This window comes from Triturus cristatus, chromosome 8, assembly GCF_964204655.1.
Source record: "Triturus cristatus chromosome 8, aTriCri1.1, whole genome shotgun sequence".
Classification (NCBI taxonomy): Eukaryota; Metazoa; Chordata; class Amphibia; order Caudata; family Salamandridae; genus Triturus; species Triturus cristatus.
Genome location: NC_140591.1, coordinates 1,442,187,077 through 1,442,209,876, shown reverse-complemented (window position 1 = coordinate 1,442,209,876; position 22,800 = coordinate 1,442,187,077).

Here is a 22,800-nt window from a genome sequence, read left to right as displayed (position 1 = left end):
GTAATCTATTCAGTAAGACCCGTCCCATGCGTTTAGCCATACTATCTAAAAATGAAATGCGTCTCTAATTTTTTGTCTCTGATTTCTTCCCTTCTTAAATATCAGGATTAAAATGGATTTTGACCATGATTCTGGCAGGCCCATCTTCGCTACCACATTAAAAACATTGGTCAAAATGGGGTTCCAAAGGTCCTGGAGCTCAGTAAAGAAATTTATTTGGGTACTATCCGGGCCCGGGGTCTTGTTATTTGTACATTGGGAAAGGGATTCTCTTATCTCTAAAAGATGAAATGTAAGAAAGTGGATTGGATTAAGGCCATTGTTATTCATGGGCAGGTGCATTGGTTTTCTCCCATGACCGAATATTTTGGAATAGTGGGCCACCCATGATTCTTCATCCACATGGCTATCTAGGTTGGGATTTAGAGATGCTTTCAGAAACGGGGCATTAATTACCTTCCAAAATTCCCTGGCATTTTTTAAGGTAGAAGCCTGCTGGAGTTGTTCCCAGGCTTCCTCCTCAGTGCTTGTAATCTGGCCTTCCTAACATCTTTGTAAAATTCACATGAAAGCTTGACCTGTGCCCCGTCTCTTTGTTCAATCCTAAGGGTCATATGTAGGTTTGAGAGCGCTCTGGTACACTTTTGGTCAAATCACCGCGGGGTGGTTAGTTTGGCAACTACACCATTTTTTATTAGGTTGTTTTTTACCTCACACAGTATTGACTCAAAGGCAGTCAAATCCTTTATTGGATCCTTATTTGTTTCGAGACATGTCATAATTTCATTATATCTATTTGTGACTACTGAAGAGACAGGTTTCTCCTTATCGATTTTACCCAATTTTAAGACAATACAATTTTCCCTAGTTCTGAGTGGTTTTAAATGTTTTGTTTGTTGGACATGTATCCCTTCACAGGCCAGGCAACGAGAGATTGCAGCAGAGTCACTAAAAGTAGTGAAGGTTACTTTTAGGTCAGTAATGAACTTTTTTGAGAGATGCTGATGCAATTACAAAGTCAATAGTTGATCCCTGAGACGCGGAGCCAAACATACTCTGTAGCAGACCTGTGGACTCGGTGATGGGGTTCATTACTGCTAGGAGCGTCACCATGCAAGTTGTGGGTGAAGTGCACAATGCCTTCACCTTCCTCATCAAATAGTCCACAATTCGTATTTGTTGTTTTGGGATAGCAATGCGCATTGAAATCACCCACCCATAAAAATACTAGATACCTTCTTACAATTTTTAAATGCTACATTTAATTTCCCTTCAAAAAGGTCTACAGCTTTTGACATCTCACCCCCAGAGTTGTTATTATAATAATATATTAAAAGTATTGTATTGCCCCAGGCCTGATAAGATTTGAGGGGTTGCCTAACCCGGCCTCCTTCGGGCTTTGACGGGCGTGGACGGGGCCTCCCTTGACCTGGGTTTCACCCAGGCACGGCACGGGCGCGTCCCCGCTTGAGGCCCGCACAGCAGGGCAATAACGCGCTTATATGCACGTGATAGTCCTTGGGAATTCTGGGGATTGTGGTCCCAGGCGTCCAGTGGCACTCTCCTTTACCAGCACCCACCCGGAGACAAACAGGCGGCCAACAGCTTCTAATTATAAAATATTAAGAATTTAAACTATGATTCCTAAACGTCAACACTCCAAAGACAAGTATGAGAGGGCTGTTTATAGGAACTCCAAAGCACAAAATTTCCATACCCTCTGAACGTGTGAATGAGCCCTAGCATAGGGTACTAATATAGTACCAGTTACCACCAACGTTTAGGCAGTTCTCGCTTAACTAACCCACCACCAGAGTTTTCTAGGATTGGTAATTGTGACCTGCAAATCAGGGTGGGTGTAGACTATGTCTAATTTGTGGAGACTGCTTGTATGCTGGTGCACAAAAGCTGCAAATGGTCGAACTAATAACATGATTGTGGCCAACTTACTTAACTGGGCCTTATCGGTTCCTTCAATTCCAAAACACAGTTAGCAGAGCTACACAACTTGTGTCATAGAGGAGGTTGCAATTTCATAAAAAGTGAGAAATCCTAATACATCTGTATGATTGCACCAGGGCACAACATTGAGCAAACTGAATTTGCTGCACCTTTTGTTGTTTTCAAATAATGCAAAATGAATAAATACAGATTTCCACTTTTAAAATGAATACAAATAAAAAAAAATTGGGTAAGCTCACTTTGCCCCTTTCTTGTTACATACACAGCATAAATAGTGCAAATCCGTTTGCTTTTTTTTTCAATCAAAGTGTATTCATGTATCAGGTTTTGTTCTTTCTTAAAAACCTTCTTACACGTTAAATGATTCCGATGCAAAAAATATGCATTTTTGCACTTGTCTCACAATCTATATTCCTTATTTTTGCTCTGGTTGTAAAATGAGTATATGATATAGACTTAGATAACATTTGCACACTATTACATAATTAGATAAAACCTTGCAACACTGCATTTATCGAGTTGCTGCACCAGTGCAAAATGTTTGTAATCTAACAATTGGGGGCTTAGATACTCCAACGGTGCAGTATTCAGCACTCCATGATACCCGATTATTTACATGTAAATCATAATGCTAGCACAAAAATGTATTTTTATTGTAAAGGTACGCACCAAGGGGCATATCAGCAAGGCGGCGCTATGAAATTGTCACCGCTTTTGCATCTGTTTTTGGGTGAAAAGCGGCGATAATTTCATCGCCTTATCAGCAAAGACACGCTATCACGTGTTTAGCTGATTTAGCGCCACTTACAACAACGTCCAGCTTTGCATCTCTAATGAGATGCAAAGTGGGCGTTCCATGCCAAAATAACTGGAGAAATGTCGCTAACCGACATTTCTCCAATTATCAAGCTGCACGCAAACAAGCAGAGCGAAAAGAAATGTAGCGCTAACCACAGTTATCGCTACTTTCCTTACGCCTGCTTGTAATCTGACTTAGCCATTTAATCCAAAGGGAGGTGGATTGCATGGCTAAGACCACCCTGCCCTAGCAGCAAGGTATCGCTGGTTGCAGTGCGATTATCGCTGGATTTCCAGCGATAATCACACTGTTTTCCAGCTAACTTATCGCTTGGGAGATAAGCGTTGCTGATAGCACGCTATCTCCGCGATAGAATCCAGCGTTAGCCTGCGATAATTATCCTCGCGCTAAAAGCGCTGAGCGATAATTATCGCAGGCCCTTGCTGACATGCCCCCTAGAGAGGTGATTCAGTGCTGGAGATGGGCCAGGAGTTGTTTTGGATTCTACCAAAGTTCTTGGCGGACTCATATCCCTCATTCCTGTGAGTTCCGAGTCCTGGCTGCCTTGTATTGGAATTCTGGAGTGCTTACAACTGCCTAGCTCCCACATAAAATATTTATACAATGAGTTGTGAGCCGTTTATGTCTCAAAAAACATATTTACGCTGTGCAGCTCCTTTCTCTAGTGAAATCACGAAAGGACTCTCTTTTTGCAGCTTTGTACTTCCTCGTGCAGATATTCAGTAACTACCCCGCAACTTCTTCCTCTTGTGAGCAATGATCAGTGGTACCTGCGATTCCAACTCAGCATGTTAACAACACTTTTATAGTTGTGCACACTTTTTGTGAAAGGCCAATAACGTCTTGTGAACAAAGTCTGCGGTGGTTTTGATACTACTGACGTTCCGGCACTGGCAGCAGTGATGACGCTCAGTATCGTGTGAAAACTCTAAGAGGGACCCTTGTATTCCCTGACTCTTGTGAAAAGTCTCCCACCCCCAGTGTGTCCAGCTTTCCTGTCTCTGACTCCCGCTACTGGTGGTGTTGAGATCCTGGGCCCGGCTGTTACAATGGGGAGCTGCAGCCTCGCAGTCCCTGCAATGCCAGGAAAGGTTTGGATATTTTGGTGTTCGAAGCTCCGCAGTCTCTAGTGAATGGGTTAGTTTCCTAGCAGTCTCTGGGGCATATTTACAAGGCAAGTGGCAGAGTGAGGTGTTAGCCTTCCTGGCTTAATGCCTCACTCCGCCACTTCAGAAATGCAGGGCTGCAGCATATTTACGAGAATATGGTGCAGCACTGCGTGTCCCCCTGCACTGGTGCTACCCTTAGCAGCCTAGCACCAACGTAGGTACCCTTGCACCATAGTGCAAGGATGTCTGCGTGCAAAGAAGACTGCGTGCAGGAGAAGATTGTTTATGTGCATGAATCTCCCCCTTCCTGCACATAAAAGATCTTGAAATGCCATTTTGTAACTTCTGTGTGTACTGCTTAACGCAGCATACATAGAAGTTGCAAACAAAATTATTGTTTATGTGCAGGAAGGGGGACCTTCCTGTGCATAAACACTCATTGGCCTTTTGCTGCTTTCATGAGTGCTGCACAACGCAGCACACATCAAAACAGCAAAAGCGCTGCCTCCTATATACACCTGCCTTGTAAATAGGGGACAGCGTCGGAATCAATGGGTGTTGCGGTGGAACGCCCACAGCAACACCCATTGCCCTCCGCTTTCACGCTAAGCATAGCGTGAAAGGGGGCCTTATTTACAAGGCAGCGTTAAACACTGTCTTGTAAATAAGTCAAAGCCCCTATTGACACAGGAAAGTCGTAAAAAGTGATGTTCCTGTGGCGATAGGAGCTTGTAAATATGCCCCTCTGTTTCTTGTAGACGCTGGGAGTTCCTTTTGTGTTTGAAGCTCTGTAATCTTCTGAGACTGGGTTAAATGGTGTCCTAGCAGTCTCTGTTTATTGTTTGAAAGGCATTTCCCTCTGTGTTTGAAGCTCTTTAGTGTCCCACCAATGCATTTAGGCCATGATGCCCTAACAGTCTTTGCTTACTGTCAAAATCAGCCAGGTTTCCTAGTGTTTGCAACTTGTGTTTTCTTATGAATGGGTTGTGAAGCGGTATCTGCCTCTTATGGAAAAAAACAGTTCCTCTCAAACTCACAGGTCCGCACTCTCATATGCAGCGCCGGCTGGTGACATTTGAAGGTGGTGCGGCGTGAAGGTCCGGGTTGCCTGGTGGTGGGGGCGAGGGGGCTCGGGAGGGTTCTCCCACTGAAAATGTTTTAATAATTGCACTGCCACTTACCTGTTGTCGTACGACTCGCACCCCAGCGTCTGTAGTCTTCTGCAGTGCTGTCTGCTTTGCTGTGACTGCTGTGAGTGGCAGTCCGCCGCTCCCCGGAGTTCAACTTCGAAGCGGTTCGGCCTGGCAATAGACTGCATTCCAGTGGGCAGCGAGTCATGTGGGGTGAGTGCTCTGAATGAGCCGCTGTGCGCTCTCGGTTTGCTTGAACAGAGTCAGACCCTCCGATGTTAAAAGCATGTGCGCTTAGCCGCTTAGGGACACCAGCTGCCACCTTTCCACAGACTTTAAGAGAGGCGCCTGAGTCAGAGCTGCACGGCAGTCGGCGGGCTCTTCCGCAATCTGAGGCCCACTCCCACAAGTGCGATTGGCAAGGGAGTGCTCAGGTTGTTGCCACCCACTGCCCTGCCCCTTGCCATTCATTTCAGTGGCACGCTGCTGAAGTCGTGTGGGCTGCAGCATAGGTGCCCCATGTGAAACCAGCTATTTTCTGCTTTCTCTGGCCACGCCCTTCAGGATGACATCACTCCTCTCGCATGTGCTTCGAGGGCGAGCAATAGTCCTCGTCCTGGCCAGTACATGCGCAGGAGGTGTCTCTCTGACCCTGTGACCTCATCCTCGTCCCTTTCTAGTTAAAAACAAAACAAAACACACAGAAACAGCAGCAATGTGGCTGGTGTTCGAAGTAACTTCGAGTCTGACACGGGGCAGCAGTGAGCACTTAGTTTGAGGCTGCTGCATTGCATGTGGTTGTGTCTCTCTCTCTTCTGCAGTCTAGTGGGGCAATGCCATTTCGCCCCTATGCACCAGCCGCCACTGCTCATATGAGGAGGTAATGTCATGGACTTTTGCTTCCGTTATTTGAGAGAACGGACAGTTCCTCTGCTATCTGTAACTTTGCAGTTGCTTGTGTTTTGGTCTATTCAAGCAGTTGTGGAAGTCTTCAGCTCCATTGGTGTTTGCAACACCTCAGTCTCCACTGCTCCATTGTATCCCTGATGTCTCTTCACATGGAGATCCTCTGGAGTCCTCAGGTCTTCAGTGCCTTGCGATCAATTGGATCTCAGCGGTCTCTGCTTCTGCGAGAAGGAGCCAGTCCCTCTTGTGCTTGCAGTCCTGCAGTCTCTTGTGAATAATTCCTTGTTGCCTGCCTCTTGTGGAATAAACTGTGGGCGGTGAATATAGTCAGCTCCATGGCTCCGGCCATTTTTTTAAAAAAGTGTGGCCCGGGGGTGGGGAGTGGGGGTTCCCTCTGACAACAACTTACAAGGGCTAGTAGGGCAGGGCATACTTATATTCTCTTTTAAGACATTTTCAGGGCATGGGACTTACGGCACAATTATGAGTCAGGCCTACCCCGCAGGGTTCTTGCAGCTACCACCTAACCTGTGGTCCGACTGCTGTATCACAACTTCGGCTGTTGGACCAGCATGGGATCGCACCTGTGTGCATCCACCACAATCAATCAATCAATCAATCAATCAAAGCATTTGTATAGCGCGCTACTCACCCGTAGGGTCTCAAGGCGCTGGGGGAAGGGGGTCCGCTACTGCTCGAACAGCCAAGTCATGAGTTGCTTCCTGAAGGAGAGGTGGTCTTGGGTCAGGCGGAGGTGGATGGGGAGGGAGTTCCACGTCTTGGCATCCAGGTAGGAGAAGGATCTTCCTCCCGTTGTGACCCTTCGGATGCAGGGAACAGCGGCGAGGGCGTGGCTGGTCGATCATTGCTGGCGGGTGGGTGTGTAGAAGGTCAGACGGTCGTTGAGGTATCTTGGGCCTTGGTTGTGGAGTGCTTTGTGTGCGTGGGTGAGGAGTCGAAACGTGATTCTCTTGCTGACGGGGAGCCAGTGCAGGTTTCTCAGGTGTTCGGAGATGTGGCTGTGTCGGGGGATGTCCAGGATGAGGCGTGCTGAGGCGTTCTGGATGCGCTGGCGTCTCTTCTGGAGTTTGGCTGTCGTTCCGGCGTAGAGGGTGTTGCCGTAGTCCAGTCGGCTGGTGACGAGGGCCTGGGTGACCGTCTTCCTGGTTTCGGTGGGGATCCACCAGAAGATCTTACGTAGCATGCGGAGGATGTTGGAGCATGACGAGGAGACGGCGTTGACTTGTCTGGTCATGGAGAGGGAGGAGTCCAGGATGAAGCCCAGGTTGCGTGGGTGGTCTGTGGGCTTGGGTGCGCTGCCCAGGGCAGGGGGCCACCAGGAGTCATCCCAGGCGGAGGGTGAGGATCCCAGGATGAGGACTTCTGTCTTATCTGAGTTCAGTTTCAGGCGGCTGTTCATCATCCACTCGGCTACGTCTTTCATCCCTTCGTGTAGGTTAGTTCTGGCGGTGGCGGGGTCGTTGGTGAGGGAGAGGATCAGCTGGGTGTCGTCGGCATAGGAGATGATGTTGAGGTTGTGTTGGCGTGCGATGGCCGCAAGGGGGCTCATGTAGATGTTGAACAGCGTGGGGCTGAGGGATGACCCTTGGGGTACGCCGCAGATGACTTCGGTGGCCTCGGATCTGAACGGAGGGAGGCGGACTCTCTGGGTTCTTCCGGCGAGGAAGGAGATAATCCACTCCAGTGCCTTCTCTTGGATTCCAATGTTGCTGAGGCGTTGTACTAGGGTGCGGTGGCAGACCGTGTCGAACGCTGCGGAGAGGTCCAGGAGGATGAGGGCCGCTATTTCTCCGTTGTCGAGCAGGGATCTGATGTCGTCAGTGGCTGCGATGAGGGCGGTCTCGGTGCTGTGGTTGGCCCGGAAGCCAGACTGTGAGTGGTCGAGGGATCCATTCGTCTCAAGGAAGGCAGCCAGCTGTCTGTTGACGGTCTTCTCGATGACTGTGGCAGGAAAAGGAAGGAGCGAGATGGTCCGGTAGTTTTTGAGTTCGGTGGGGTCCGCTGATGGTTTCTTCAGTAGGGCGCTGAGTTTGGCGTGCTTCCAGCTCTCGGGGAAGGTGGCGGTGTTGAAGGAGGCGTTGATGATGTCCCGCAGGTGGGGTGCGATGATGGCGTCGGCCTTGTTGAAGACGTGGTGAGGGCAGGGGTCGGTTGGTGATCCGGAGTGGATGGAGTTCATCGTGCGGATGGTGTCTTCGGTGTTGACCGGGGTCCAGGCTCGGATGGTGGTGGTGGGGGGTGTCGGTGCGGTCGTAGGGTGTATTGGCTTTGTGCTGAAACTTTTGTGTATGTCTGCGATCTTGCTGTGGAAGAACGAGGCGAGTGAGTTGCAGAGGTCTTGCGAGGGGGTGATGTCGTTGTCTTCGGCGCTGGGGTTCGAGAGCTCTTTGACGATGTTGAAGAGTTCCTTGCAGTTGTGGGCGTTGTTGTCTAGTCGTTCCTTGAATGCGGTTTTCTCGTTGGTGCGGATCAGCTGGTGGTGTTTTCGAGTGGCGAGCTTGAGGGTAGTCATGTTGTCTGTAGTAGGGTCTCTGTGCCAGGCTTTCTCGAGGGCTCGGCAGTTCTTCTTGGAGCTCTTGAGTTCGTCGGTAAACCAGGACGCTTTCTAGGTGCCGGGTCCGGCGGGGGTGGTCTTCAGTGGGGCGAGGTCGTCTGCGCAGTTGCTGATCCTCCTCGTGAGGTTGTTGGCGGCTTGGTCAGGGTTCGTTGAGCTGGCTGGAGGGTTCTGGTTCAGGAATGTGGCGAGCTGGTCGGCTGTGATCTTGTTCCAGCTTCTGCGGGGGACCTGTTGTGGGCGGTGGTGGATCGTGGTCCTTCTGAAGCTGAAGTGGACGCAGCTGTGATCCGTCCAGTGGAGTCCGGTAGCGTGGCTGAAGGAGACATCCTTGCTGGAGGAGAAGACGGGGTCATGCGTGTGGCCGGCGTAGTGGGTGGTCACCAGTTGCTTGAGTCTGAGGTTGGCGAGGTTGTCCATCAGAGTGGTGGTGTTGCGGTCATTGTTGTTCTCCAGGTGGAAGTTGAGGTCCCCGAGGAGGATGTAGTCAGCGGAGGGGAGGGCGTGCGGGCTGATGAAATCGGCGATGTCTTCGCTGAATTGTGTGCGTGGTCCCGGGGGTCTGTAGATGAGGGTGCCTTTGAGGGTGGTCTTGTGGTCGGTGTGTATCTGGAAGTGCAGGTGTTCTGCCGCTGTGAGGGTGTCGTCGGAGTTGGTCGTGATGCGGATGGTGTTCTTGTGGACGATGGCGATGCCTCCTCCTGTCTGGTTGACGCGGTCCTTCCGGGTGATCTTGTATCCATCCGGGATAGCGATGGCGATGTCGGGCGCTGAGGAAGCGTTCATCCATGTTTCCGTGAGGAAGGCGACGTCTGGAGATGTGGTGTCGAGGAGGTTCCAGAGTTCCACGGCGTGTCTGTGGATGGAGCGGGTGTTGAGCATGATGCACTTCAGGTGGTTGCTGCTGGTGCTCGTCTTGGCGGATGCAGGAGAACTTGCAGGATTCTGCCAGGTGAAGGGTCCGTGGGTGCGTCCTGGGGTGGCTCGGTGGCAGCCGGGGGTCCGGCCGGTGTTGAGTGCATTGAGGATGGCTGCGTCGTAAGTCCGGCGGGTGGGATGGCATCTGCGGGGACCAGGGGTCCTGGCGCTGAGCGCGGTCCAGGCGCGGACGGGCGCAGACAGGCTTGCCTTTGGCGCGCCTTCGGTGCACAATCGGCGCGCCCGCTGCGCATGAACACTGCGCGTGAACGCTGCGCATATGCGTGGACTCCGCCATAAATGGCGTAGGGGGGGAGGAGCAGCTGGGAGGCGGGAGCGGGGTGGCGCGGGGAGGGGATCAGTTAGAGAAGGCAAGAGGGGGGGCGGGGCCGCAGGGGAGCAGCGGCAGGGAGCGGGGAGGGCGGGAAGACGGCGAAAGGTGGCGAAGCGGCAAGGACAGGTAGCGGGCAGAGAAGGGCGAGAAGACGGCGAAGGTGAACAAGAGCAGGAACTAGGGAAGCGGCAGGCACAGGTAGCGGGCAGAGAAGGGCAAGGAGACGGCGAAGGTGAACAGGGGCAGGAACCAGAGGAGCAGCAAGCACAGGTAGCGGGCAGAGAAGGGCGAGGAGACGGCGAAGGTGAACAGGAGCAGGAACCAGAGGAGCAGCAAGCACAGGTACCACAGTTCCTGCATGGCATGGACTGCACAGTCCATGTCGTGCAGGAACTTGCTTTGGTGCTCCTGTGGTGCTGCAGTTCAAAGTCTCACTTATGTACCTTAGAACTGCACCATCGTGGGACAGGCAAATCACCGCCCGCCAGACCACGAGGAAGCTTGTAATCTAGTGGCCAGGCGGAGGTCAACTTTGGCAATGTAGGAAAGGGGCACTGGTGTGGCGACCCACTCTCACACTGCCAAATTCATAATCAGGCTTCAAGTCCTGGAATGGGCACCACAACATTTCTTTTCATGTTGCAGCCAGCCAATCTGGGTCCTCACTTAGAGAAAGCCCCCTCAGCCAATCACATTGCTTGAATTTTTTGGCTTTAGACCAACAGTCCAGATATCTGTATATTTTGAACCTTAATTTCACAAAAACTATTGAACAGCTTTACATCAAATAAACAAAGTATGCTTTCTGGACCAAGATCGAGCGTCCTCCCAAATTTGGTGTAGGTCCTATCAGCATTTTCGAGGTTATCACGTTCCAAAAATGTCTATGGAAAATGTATGAAGATTTAGCATTTTTGGGCCCTCCTTATTCTTGGCCCCCACTTGACGGATTACCTCAAAACGTTTCTGGACAGAGCTAAGCAGAAAACATCACCTTAGCAAACTAAACCATACCAACACACACACACATTGTATTGTATTGTATCCATGTAAATCGTGCTTACAACTCCTGAAAAGGCGTTGAAGCATTTCATGGAGGGTACCACACTACTCTGCTGCCCAACGTTACAGGATACACAACAGTGTTATTGATTATTGTTGTACATTGTGGTTGTTGGATTAGTCTTCTGCACTGAGGAAACTGAAGAACTTTCTCCATTTTCAAGTGGTGTTGTATTATGTTAACAAGAGTTGGGTGTAATTATTAAAGCAAGTTAGTGTAAGTGGAAAAAAAGGAGGGAGCTAAATATTGTGAGATAGCAACCACAGATCAAACAAAATGAGATGTGAAAAAGGATGAGTAGATTGATTAGAGATGTTTTGGTGTGGCAGGAATGTTTACTCTGAAGGAAAGCTTATGTTTTGCAAGGAGGTGTTTGGTTATTTTACTTAGATTCAGTGGAGAGTACGACATCAGGCATGTGTAAAGCTAGGATCATCTCAGAGGCACTAAGATATGCATAGGATTTAGTGTAAGCAGAGTATCATTCATAAAGGATGGCAGGAGAGAGGAATATTCCTAGCTATAAAACAGGTTATTCTAATGCAGGATTTTTGGAATGTAGAAGCAGGATGCAATCTTAGGAAGTAGAAAGAGAAGCAGAAAGTTGATTACTACTGGGCAAGTCACATATTATGTTGCTTCGCTTGACCCCCAGTAGTGCCAGCAGTGTTTGTTCACTTCTACGAAGATATTGAACATCACTGAAGATTTGAAACTTTGAAGGTTTTTATAGTGGGTTGTTAAGGTTGGCTGTAGAGATTTTGAGGAGTTGACAATCAACAGGGTTTGATTTGATCACACTATTATGTGTTTGTTTAAGAAAGATGAGTGAGAGGTTAGTTTCTAGAGGGATGGGGTATCTCCCTATTATTTCTGTAGCACTGTCAATTGACTCATTCTGCTCTTATCAAGGTTGTTTATGCTCAACTCATTCTCAGTGTGATGAAAAGTTGAGGCAGCCCTGTTGGTACTTCAATCCATAGACTGGAATTCATGCACAGATCGCAGGAGGGAAAGAGCATGGTGGTGCAAGTACTACAAGGATAGTGCACAACTAATTCCAAATGTCTTGTCCGAGGCTTTGTCCACAAGATACTACGCATAGTATATGTACAATGTATATAAGCAGCATATGACTTTTCACTTATATTCATGGTTTTTTTTAGGGCATAGTGGACCTCAAACATTTCAGCAATGTCATAGATGAAAATGTCAATAAACGTAAATCAATAACTAATTGAACTGTGCCAGGTATTGACGTCTTGATGCATATTTACAATTGAAACATGAGAATGTTGGGAGCTCCATTGAAACCCAGATTCAAGGTCTTTAATAACCAGTATAGCCCTCGGGAGTTGGCTATAATGCTTTACAGCGCATCCAGACTACATGTAAAGAAAGGGTTGTGGCTAGTGAAGGTCTGAGAACTTTATGGTTATTTGCTTTCATTACATTTGTGGGTTTCTCCACTTCTCAATCACCTAAGCATCTGTGTTTCCCCACTTGAGGCTGAAGCTTCTTACAAGTGTTTTGTGGGTATGTAGCTTGAGTAGATTCTTCTCACAATTGACCAGACACAGGGAAAGTTATGCCAAATTACATTTGCTTAAAAAAAACTGTGAAGGTGGGGAGTATAATATATTTGAGAGTGTGAGAAAGGGCCTCTTTTTGCATGGTTACCCTCATTTATGGTGAACTGACTTTGACTCTGTGGTTTCTGCTAACCAGGCAACAGTGCATGTGTCCTGACCCCTAAAAATTTCGAAATTAGCTTACTTCTAATTGGCGTATTGAATAAGGCCATTGTATATATGTCCCAAAATACACCCATGGTTTGGAAAGTTAAATGCAACCTATGGACTACAGCACTGCCGTGCCATTCACTAGTGTGACAAGACAGACATTACTTCCTTACTCTAGCCTAACTGCTGCAAGTTTGAAAAATGCAAACCAATCTGTCAAAATGCCCCTTTTGACAAGAGAAATACACTTCTTTTAAATATTGATAAGTCACCCAATGTAGACCTACTAGCCCACAGAGCTAGGTGTGTGGTATTAAAAAGTAGGACATATAGAAATTTCCTTACAGCGACTAGCATCCAAAAGCTATTTTGAAAGTATAAAGATTGGCTGGCCCATAGAAACTTTGGGATGGAATACTAAATATTAATTCTGCTATCTCAAGGTAGGGTATGTCTAGAAATATGATTAAACAACAATTTTTTTATATTAATCAAAGCCCAGCTTAATGGTGAAGTTGGATTGTTCAAAATAAATATCATGGATACGGGACGTTTTTCCCTGCCTGAATCTCCTGGAGGCTACGTTAATCTGTGCCCCGGAGCTTAATTTACTTCCAAGGGACCTCTCCTGTCACAAGCAGGTGTGAAATGACACCTGAACAGGCCCATTCTTTGTCCTCCCAGTCAGGCAAACACCAAACTCAATGGGGGAAATATGCCCCTAGAATTGGTTTCGAGTGACCACAGTCAAGGGGCTGCTCATTACCCTAGCCACACCTCTGGGTGGGAAAACAGGCTCTGCACAAGGGGAGGCGCCAAATGTATCTGACTGGCAAGAGGACTTCCCTTGGTGCAGAATTCACATTTTCCCAAACAGAGCTTTTCCCACTAAAATCAACATCTTCACCATGAAATCATCCAATCCCTATCCAACATCATGAAGCTTTCCTAAGATACAGTCTGGGGTGGTTACCTTACTGAAGGATTTTAACTTCTAGAAAACAGTGTGAATTGAACATTTGGGCCATTTGCGAAGGCAGAAAAGCCTTTCAAGATGTATGAACGGCTTTGTAGTTGCAATTTTAGGTAATCGCAAAAATGTACAATTACCTAGAATTGCGATCACAAATAGGGAATTGCAATTTGTGATTTCCCTAGCACATGAACCACGCACTTTCTAAATGCAAACTGTGCATTTAGGAAATGGTATTACCATCAACTCCAAGTCAATGGTACCCATGTGCACATTTTGAAAAAGTGCCATTTAGTGCACACACAGGCCCCTAGGGCATGTGTGCGCTTTACGTTGCACATTATTATTTAGAGGGTGCTTAAGGGTGGTAGCTTAGGCCTCAGGACACCCTTGGTATTGCATTTCCTAATTTGCAATTACCAATTAGGTATCGCTAATTAGGTAATGGAAAGCCATTCGCACCTATAGGCCTTTAGGCCCATAGAAACGAAAGGAGTACTGTTACCAAATATTGGTTACCTAACTGTTATTGCGAATGTTTAGGAATCGTTATTAGGTATCGTTATTTTCCTACATACTATTTTGCATTCCTTAAATAGTGATTACCTAAAAGTCGCTATTTAAGGAATGTAAAATGGATTTTTGATGCATGTGGCCCTAAGTCCCATGGTAATACCTCTGACTGTGTTGAACATGGTTGGTGTATCTGACCCTTGCCCCATCGCGGTAGCCCTGAATTTGTGCCTAGGTCCCCAATTATCACAATCAGTTGACCCACATTGGCAATTATCTCTTTTAATTGCTATTTTTACTTACATCTTCTCAAATTCAAATCTCTGCCTCCTCCCCCCATTGGATTATTTTGTTGTATTGGTGTAGTTTTGTTAATTATATTGTTTCGATTTTTAAATTGGAGTGGAATTTTTATTGTGTTGAATGATTTTCCTTTGCAACTGTTTTGATGTTTCTAAATCCTTTAATCCTTTTCTGTAAGTTAAGCCTTTCTGTTGTTTGCCTTAGCAACCAGTGGTTGAACTCCGGTTTAAAGAAAAGAAGCATTTTACTGAACCAAACAAAATAGTGACTTTCTTACAAAGAGTAATGTGAAAGTTCTGCTTTTCATTCGAAAGCTCATCAATTCACAGCTTCACGAGCTTTCAATTTTTTCTGAGAAATACATGAATGTCACTACAAAAAGCTTTGTCTTCCTGGTGGAGCGTCCACACTTGTTGACCTGCAATGTTATAAACCTTCATGAGGAAAGTATAATAGTGAGGTCACTCTTGCTGTAGCCTATGATTTAGAGAATATACCAGCATTTTAAGGACTCCACTGAAAAATACAATAAACATTTTGCTGCTTCTGTTCTCACTGGACTTTGTCTCTTAGACACGTACTTTGACATATTAACCAACATAAGCAGGGGCAGGCCTCTTTCTTATTCTTTTACTTAGGGGTTATTCATTTATTTTTATCACGTTTTATTATTTTTCTTTTTTTCTTTCTCCCCTCTTTATTTCATGGATCATATGACGATCATTCATTAAGTGTACGATATCCTGTAACAGCCGGTATTTTGTCCTCGCGTTTTCTGTATATTAGGTGTGATAATTTTTCATGGTCTTCATATAGCTGAAGCTGTCATGATTCTTCTCACCGGATGTATCACGTACATTTTATTTTCTGTACACCACATGAAACATGTTGATCTTTTGTGTTTTTCAATTGAAAATATCTAATAAAATTATTTGAAATCGAAACATGTTGCTGCTTCTTCCTATTAGCGAAGCAAAGTTTAAGCACGTCACTTACTTTAGATTTTCCAGACTTTAGTGTTCAATAGTGTAATATATTCTAATTTAATCACAAATAAGTAACAAATATTTTCAGCGAGGATCTCATTTTTATTTCCAACTAGCATATACACTATTCCTCCAACATAGCATTTCAACTATTTACTAACAAACTTCCAAATCCACCTGAACTCAGATAAACCTGGCAGATTACCTTGAACCTTGATACAAGTACAGCTGAACATTCGTCTTCTTATTAAGGGTTCGTGCAAAACGTGTTCATGAAAGAATTAGTGAGTAAATATATACACAACAAAACAAATAACAGGCGATACACTGCGAGGAAGAGGGCAAGACAGAGACGTGTCTTTTTACTGTTTCATATTGTAATTAGCTGGGTGTTTTTTATGTTTGTCTAATTGGACGCTAATTTAACACCTATTGTATTTCCTATTGACACGAATGGGTGCACATATGCACATCTGGCATAAAAAGAAGAACTGATGGGCTTTGATGGAGAGGTAAGAAGAATGTTTCTCTCTAAAGATAGAGGACGGTGCGGTCACCTCTGTACTGAAATCCAACCTGGGTGGAACGTGAAGTAACCCATCTGGACTGACTGGTGAAAAAACACACCGTAACAACTTAGACTTGGAGTTTTTAGACCCTGAACAATACGTTGTCAGGAATTTTTTTCCTACACAAGGTAATTTTTAGTCCTGACATATAGAGAGAGTGAATCTGAAAAAAATATTAAACCGCATTAAACCGCATACAACTCATATAGAAAAGTGAAAACTCATATATATTTGCAATCATTTTGATTAATTGATAGAAATGAAGTTACTTACACTTATTTAAAAGTCTGAAATATGAGGGGGCGTGGCCAAGATGGCGGCTTGAATGGACGTGTCGCCCCGTCTCTCCTGCCGGTGGCCCAGCTCAGCACCGGTGTAACGCCCCCAACAGCCACCAGATACACGCAGATCTAAGCCGGAGTGTGGCAGTAGCTACTGCGGAGGTCCCGGCGGCTGAAAATTGGCATTCTCCCTGTGGTAACTGCCCTCCGCAGTCGCGCCGCGGAGAACCCTCACACAGAGGCCTGACCACGAGATTTCGGCGGCGGCTGGTGAAAGCCCGGGACTGGCCTGAACTGTGGGAGTGCCCCTGGGGTGGAAAACAAAGAAGCGGACTGATCCACCACCCGCCGGACCCTGAAACGAGTGTGGGGTGCTCTGCAGCATCCCTGTAGTGGAGAAGGCGGGCGAGCTCCCCGAGCGACGGGCCTGGGGCCCGGCAGTGTCGCTCCTACCGGCCTGAGACGTGGCCCAGCGGTGAGTTGGCGACTCCGGGGTGCTTTCGAGGCCTGCGGAGTTTCTCACAATCCTGCGGGGATCTGCGTGACCCACCGGACGACAGGCAAGTGCTCGCCCTAGGGGGAAAGGCGCAGTGGATCTTTGCCCCTGGAAGAGGGAGTGGAAGGGCAGTAGAAGACAGCGGGAGGCCCAGGCACAGGCTACAGCATTTGGCGCTTGGGCCTACGGGCCCTACCATAAGGCGACCTCCTTCGGGGCAGCACCCCGGGAGTGACAGAGTGTTAGTACACACTGAGCCACAGGAGGGACTGGCAAGCTATTGTGGAGGTGGACCGGGAGCTCCCGCCATTTCACTGCACGGCCTGGTGGGGGGTTCTGGGGGCCCGGAAGCCGCCTGGAGGCCTCGCGTGACAGACGAGCACCCATCTGGTGGGGATAGACGCAGTGGATGCCCACCACTGGGGGAGTGAGGCGCTGAGGCGAGGGTTATTGGCACGAGGCCCAGGGCTGGGTGGACGTGATGTGGGAGCCCTCAGGAGCTCGGGGTAGACCTGAGGTGGCGCGGCGGCCTGCAGGACCTGTCACCTGACGTGGGGCCCAACACCCCGAGGCTTGATGGGAGAAGAGCTCCAGGTGATTCGACTGCAGGAGACCCAGTGGAGGTCGATTCGGAGCAGAGACGTCGAGTACCCAGACTCTCCAGGTCTGCACAGGCCCGACACCGACAGGGGCCCCCGCCCCTGCTGCCTTTCACCCCGGAGGCATACGCGGGGCGCACCAGCGCCTGCACCAGATAACAGCTACGACACAGCATGTCCTCCTCCAGAGGGCGGAGAGAGAAAACCCTTAAAGACCTCTTCGCAAAAGCCCAAAGCAGCCATCAAATAGGCGATTCGACAGCGAGCTCCGAACAGTCTGTCCTAATAGGGGCCGAAGGGGGTGAGCCGATCACAAAAGCCTTCCTGGAATCCCGTTTGTCACACTACGTGAAGACCTGCAAACACTCAAACGTGATCTTGCAGCTGAAATTAAAGATGTCCGCAGGGATGTGGACAACATCGGAGAGCGGGTCGCCGAACTGGAAGAGAAAAGCGATGGGTGGGAAGTAGAAATGGTGTCGGTTCAGCAAGAAGTCCAGCAGGTAGACCTACAGTCCCATCTTGAAGACTTAGAAAATCGTTCCCACCGCCATAACGTCAGAATCCGAGGAGTGAAGATAGATGAGGACGCGGGCGACATCTTTAAATACTCCAGGGAGCTCTTCAACCATATCTTGGGTAGACCACTGGAAGCTGACCTCCGACTGGACAGAGCACACAGAGTGGGCCCACCACGCCCAGCAACAGCTCTGCCACCCGACATCCTGGTCTGTGTCCAGGACTTTTGAACCAAAGAGGAAATATTACAGAAGGCCCAACAAATGCACCCGCTCACCTTTCACGGTCAGACCTCAATCCTGTACCAAGACTTGGCAGTGCTTACTTTACAGAAATGGAGAACTTTTAAACCCATTACAACGCACCTTCGACAATGCAACATTTCCTAAGGCTGGGGTCATCCGTTTCACCTGGTGTTCCGAATGGATGGCAAGCTTTTCCAGCTGCGTTCCCTCTCGGAGGCATGCCGCCTGCTCGGAGTGGATCCCCCGAGGGAGGAGAGCGTGGACAACAGCCCCACCCAGGGTGCAGAAGATACGAAACCTCGATGGAGGCAACAGGGCCGGAGATGCCAGATTAAACGCCCTAACCCCGCAGAAATCTCCCAGGGACAGAAAGCAGCCATCGAGACTCTGGCCACAGAATTAACAAAGTCACTGTCTGGCTGATGTCCACGGACCCTTCTGATTTTTATAATGTATCCTTTCTTTTAGAGGGCTACTGGCGGGGAGGCGGGCTCCACGCTTGGCTACGATATGGACCATATTACGAAGTTCTACTGGTCATCACCCGATGACGGACTAGTGCTTTCATTGTTATTCATTTTATACCTTTCTGGGTTAACCCACTGTTGGAGCTGGTTCCTTAGGGGCTTTCTTTTATTTTTGGTCTTGGGATTCCTCGTCCACCTCCGCTATCTGTCTTCTGCCTATCTTACAGGGCCTCGAGTAAATGGATGTCTCAGTGGTACATGTGTGAGTAACTGCATAGGTGAAAGGCAGTGTATGTGAGAGTTGGAGTATATAAATGACTATACATGAGAGTCAGTGATTGTGTGAGAGTGGTTGTATGGATGAGTGTGTACTTGTATCAGTGATTGTATAAGAGAGTAAGTATGTGTTAGTATCACTTGAAAAAGTGATGTGGTGTGTGTGTAACCGCATAGGTCAGTAAATGGAAGTGTGATTGATTCTTTACAAGACTGACTAGGTGTGTGTGTAAATCTGGATGAGTGGTGTTAGTGTCTGTATAGGTGTATGAGTGAATATGATAGTGGTGTATTGATGAGTGACTGCATGTATGAGTGATTGTATGGGTGAATGAGTGGATGTGTGTATGTAGACCTAGGAATCAGTGAGTGCATATGTAGTAACTGGAATTGGTATGTCAATGGTTTTGAAAATGGTAGTCTGTATTCTACAGTGGGTTTATCAAAGGTTATATTAGAGTGTGAGGAGGTTCATCAGATTTTCACGTGAATTATGTCATCAGTGATGTCATCAGTGATGTCATTTGAGATGTCATCAGTGATGTCACTGACCATGTCATGAATGATGTAATATGTGACGTCATCAGCAGTGCATTGCAGGGGCACGAGTTAAAGTTAGCTGAACTAACTATAACGTCTGAATTTCTCTGGTTTTGTACAAGTGAAATGTCCAACTAACTATAACGTGCCTGAAACCTGTGGTTTTTTCAGTGAATTTCTAAGGTTTTTTAAATGCTAATTTCTAACTATAACGTGCCTGAAACTCATGTTTTTTTCAGTGAATTTCAGTGGTTTTTTAAATGCTAATTTCTAACTATAATATCCATTAAACCTATGGTCATTTGGAGGGTTTTTTTTGTGATATTTTGAAAGTTTAATATCCTAAAAATAGTTTTTGTTATTTTTGTTGTTATTAAATTATATAATTTCTTCTGTTTTCTTACATTTTAATATTTTTGGGGGGAGTCGCGCACCCATTGTGTACCTATCTCGGTGGGTGCGCGGATTCAAGCCGCCATATTGGCAAAGTCATGAAGGATGTGTGTTTGGCCCCGCGTAACGTCATATACGTATGAGATTGTGTCATGTGCACGTTTGGTATGCGACAGAGCGCGGTTCCCCGCCCTGCGTAACGTAATGAACGTGTGCGGTTGGCGTTGCACGGGGTGCGCGACATCCCCAATTTTATTTTATTTTGGAAACTATATGTATACTAGTTGAATATGTATATTAGACCAAGAGATTATGTAAACTAATTATAAAAATGATATATTTCTAATTGCAATAAAGTTATATTACTATTAAATATGCTTTCGCGAAGTCGCGTTGGGTGCGAGCTGGGGTGCGTGCGTGGTGCGTGACCCCCATGTGACTTTAAAAGAAAGCATCTCATTGGTTCATAAGGTTTTCCATTCAAGAAGTTGGAGGACCACACCCATTTTTCTAATTCTAGATACGTCATCCCAGGAGACACACCAGCTTTGTTTTTTTGAGCTTTCTTGAATATTTCTTTGGTGTTTTCCTTTTGACATTGAAATGGCTTCTTCTACTTCTGTGCTGGATTTTCCGTCGGCAGAAGAAGAATTGGATATTCCATTGAAGAAAAAGAAGGAAAGCATTGTGTGGAAATTTTTCACTATTCCACCTGGTGAAAAAAAAGTGAACGCGCGAAAGGTCAGCTGTACTCTTTGTTCAAGAGTACTCTCGAGGGGGAGTGATAAGAAATTCTCCTGCGGAACATCTGCAGACCATTCACCCTTGACCATTTGCACAGGAACAACTGCGACATGCGCAAGAGCAGCGGGATGACCAGGGAGCGGGTCCTAGCACTTCAAGCTCCTCATCTCGATGCCCGGACATTCGTCCAGAATTTGCCAATCTCAAACAACTTTGCATGAAGTGCAACACTGTGCTTTGCTGTGGGGTGCAATCCGTAGATGCTGTGGTTTCTGCAGCAAGAAATCACCACTGTTCATTTTTTTATGTTTTTGTTGCAATGACTGTTTAATTGCCAAAGTTCAAACTTCGTTCTTTTGTGTTTCCTGTTTTTGAAAAAAACACTAAAAAAATATACAAAATAGTTTAAAAAATCAAAAAAAGAAGAAAAAAAAGACTTCTTTTCAGAACTACTTTATCTGGTTAAAAAAGAGAAATAACTGCATGCTAATGCGTGGGTGATTGCATGAGTATATCTGTAGATGTTTATTGATTCAAACAGTGCATGGGTAGTGCATGGGTGATTGTATGACTGCATGAGTAGTGCCTATTTAACTGGATGATTAGAGTACTGTAAAGAGAGTGCATGATGAATTTGTAAGTGCTTGTGTATTGACGGAGTGATTGGATAAGTACATGGTACTGGCTGGGTGATTGGAGGAGTGCACAGGGAGTGACAGTGTGATTGCTGGACTGCATGGGTACTACCTGTGTAATTGCAGGATTGAATCAGTATTGTGTAGGTGGTTAGATGCACTGCATAGATAGTGGACATGCAATTGTAGCACCGCATGTCTTAGTGCCAGGGTCATTGCATGAGTACATGGATACTGACTGGATATTTAGAGTGCTGCAACAAGAGTGCATGATGAATTTATAAGTGCTTGGGTTTTGGCAGAGTGATTGGATAATGTCATGGGACTGGCTGGGTAATTGAAGGAGTGCATTGGTAGTAACAGGGAAATTAGTAAACTGTATAGATAGCAGTCAAAGGAATGTAGAAGTGCATGAATAAGTTCCTGGGTAATTGCATGAGTACATGGGTACTGACTGGATGATTAGAGTACTGCAATGTGAGTGCATGGTGAATTTATAAGTGCTTGGGTATTGGCAGAGTGATTGGATTAGTATATGTTACTGGCTGGATGATTGGAGGAGTGCACAGAGAGTGACAGTGTGATTGCTGGACTGCATGGGTACTACCTGGGTAATTGGAGGAGTGAATCAGTAGTGTGGAGGTGGTAAGAGGACTGCATGGATAGTGCATATTTGATTTTAGCACTGCATGTGTTAATGCCTCAGTCATTGTAAAAAGTACATGGATCGTGACTGGATACATAGAGTGCTGCAAGATGACAGCATGGTGAATTTATATGTACTTGGGTTTTGGCGCAGTGATTAGAAAAGGACATGGTACTGGCTGCATGATTGGAGGAGTGCACAAAAAGTGACAGTTTGATTGCTGGACTGCATGGGTACTACCTGGGTAATTGGAGGAGTGAATCAGTACTGTGGAGGTGGGTAGAGGACTACATGGATAGTTCACATTTGATTGTAGCACTGCATGTGTTAATGCCTGAGTCATTTTACAAGTACATGGATAATGACTGGATACTTAGAGTGCTGCAAGTTGACGGCATGGTGAATTTATAAGTGCTTGGGTTTTGGCGCAGTGATTAGGTAAGGACATGGTAATGGCTGGATGATTGGAGGAGTGGACAGAGAGTGACAGTGTCATTGCTGGACTGCATGGGTACTACCTGGGTAATTGGAGGAGTGAATCAGTAGTGTGTAGATGGTTAGGGGACTGCATGGATAGTGCACATTTGATTGTAGCACTGCATGTGTTAATGCCTGAGTCATTGTACACGTACATGGATAGTGACTGGATACTCAGAGTGCTGCAAGTTGACAGTGTGGTGAATTTGTAAGTGCTTGGGTTTTGGCGCAGTGATTAGATAAGGACATGGTACTGGCTAGATGATTGGCCGAGTGCACGAAGAGTGACAGTGTGATTGCTGGACTGCATGGGTACTACCTGGGTAATTGGAGGCGTGAATCAGTAGTGTGGAGGTGGCTAGAGGACTGCATGGATAGTGCACATTTAATTGTAGCACTGCATGTGTTAATACCTGAGTCACTGTACAAGTACTTGGATAGTGACTGGATACTTAGAGTGCTGCAAGTTGACGGCATGGTGAATTTATAAGTGCTTGGGTTTTGGCGCAGTGATTAGATAAGGACATGGTACTGGCTGGATGATTGGAGGAGTGGACGGAGAGTGACAGTGTGATTGCA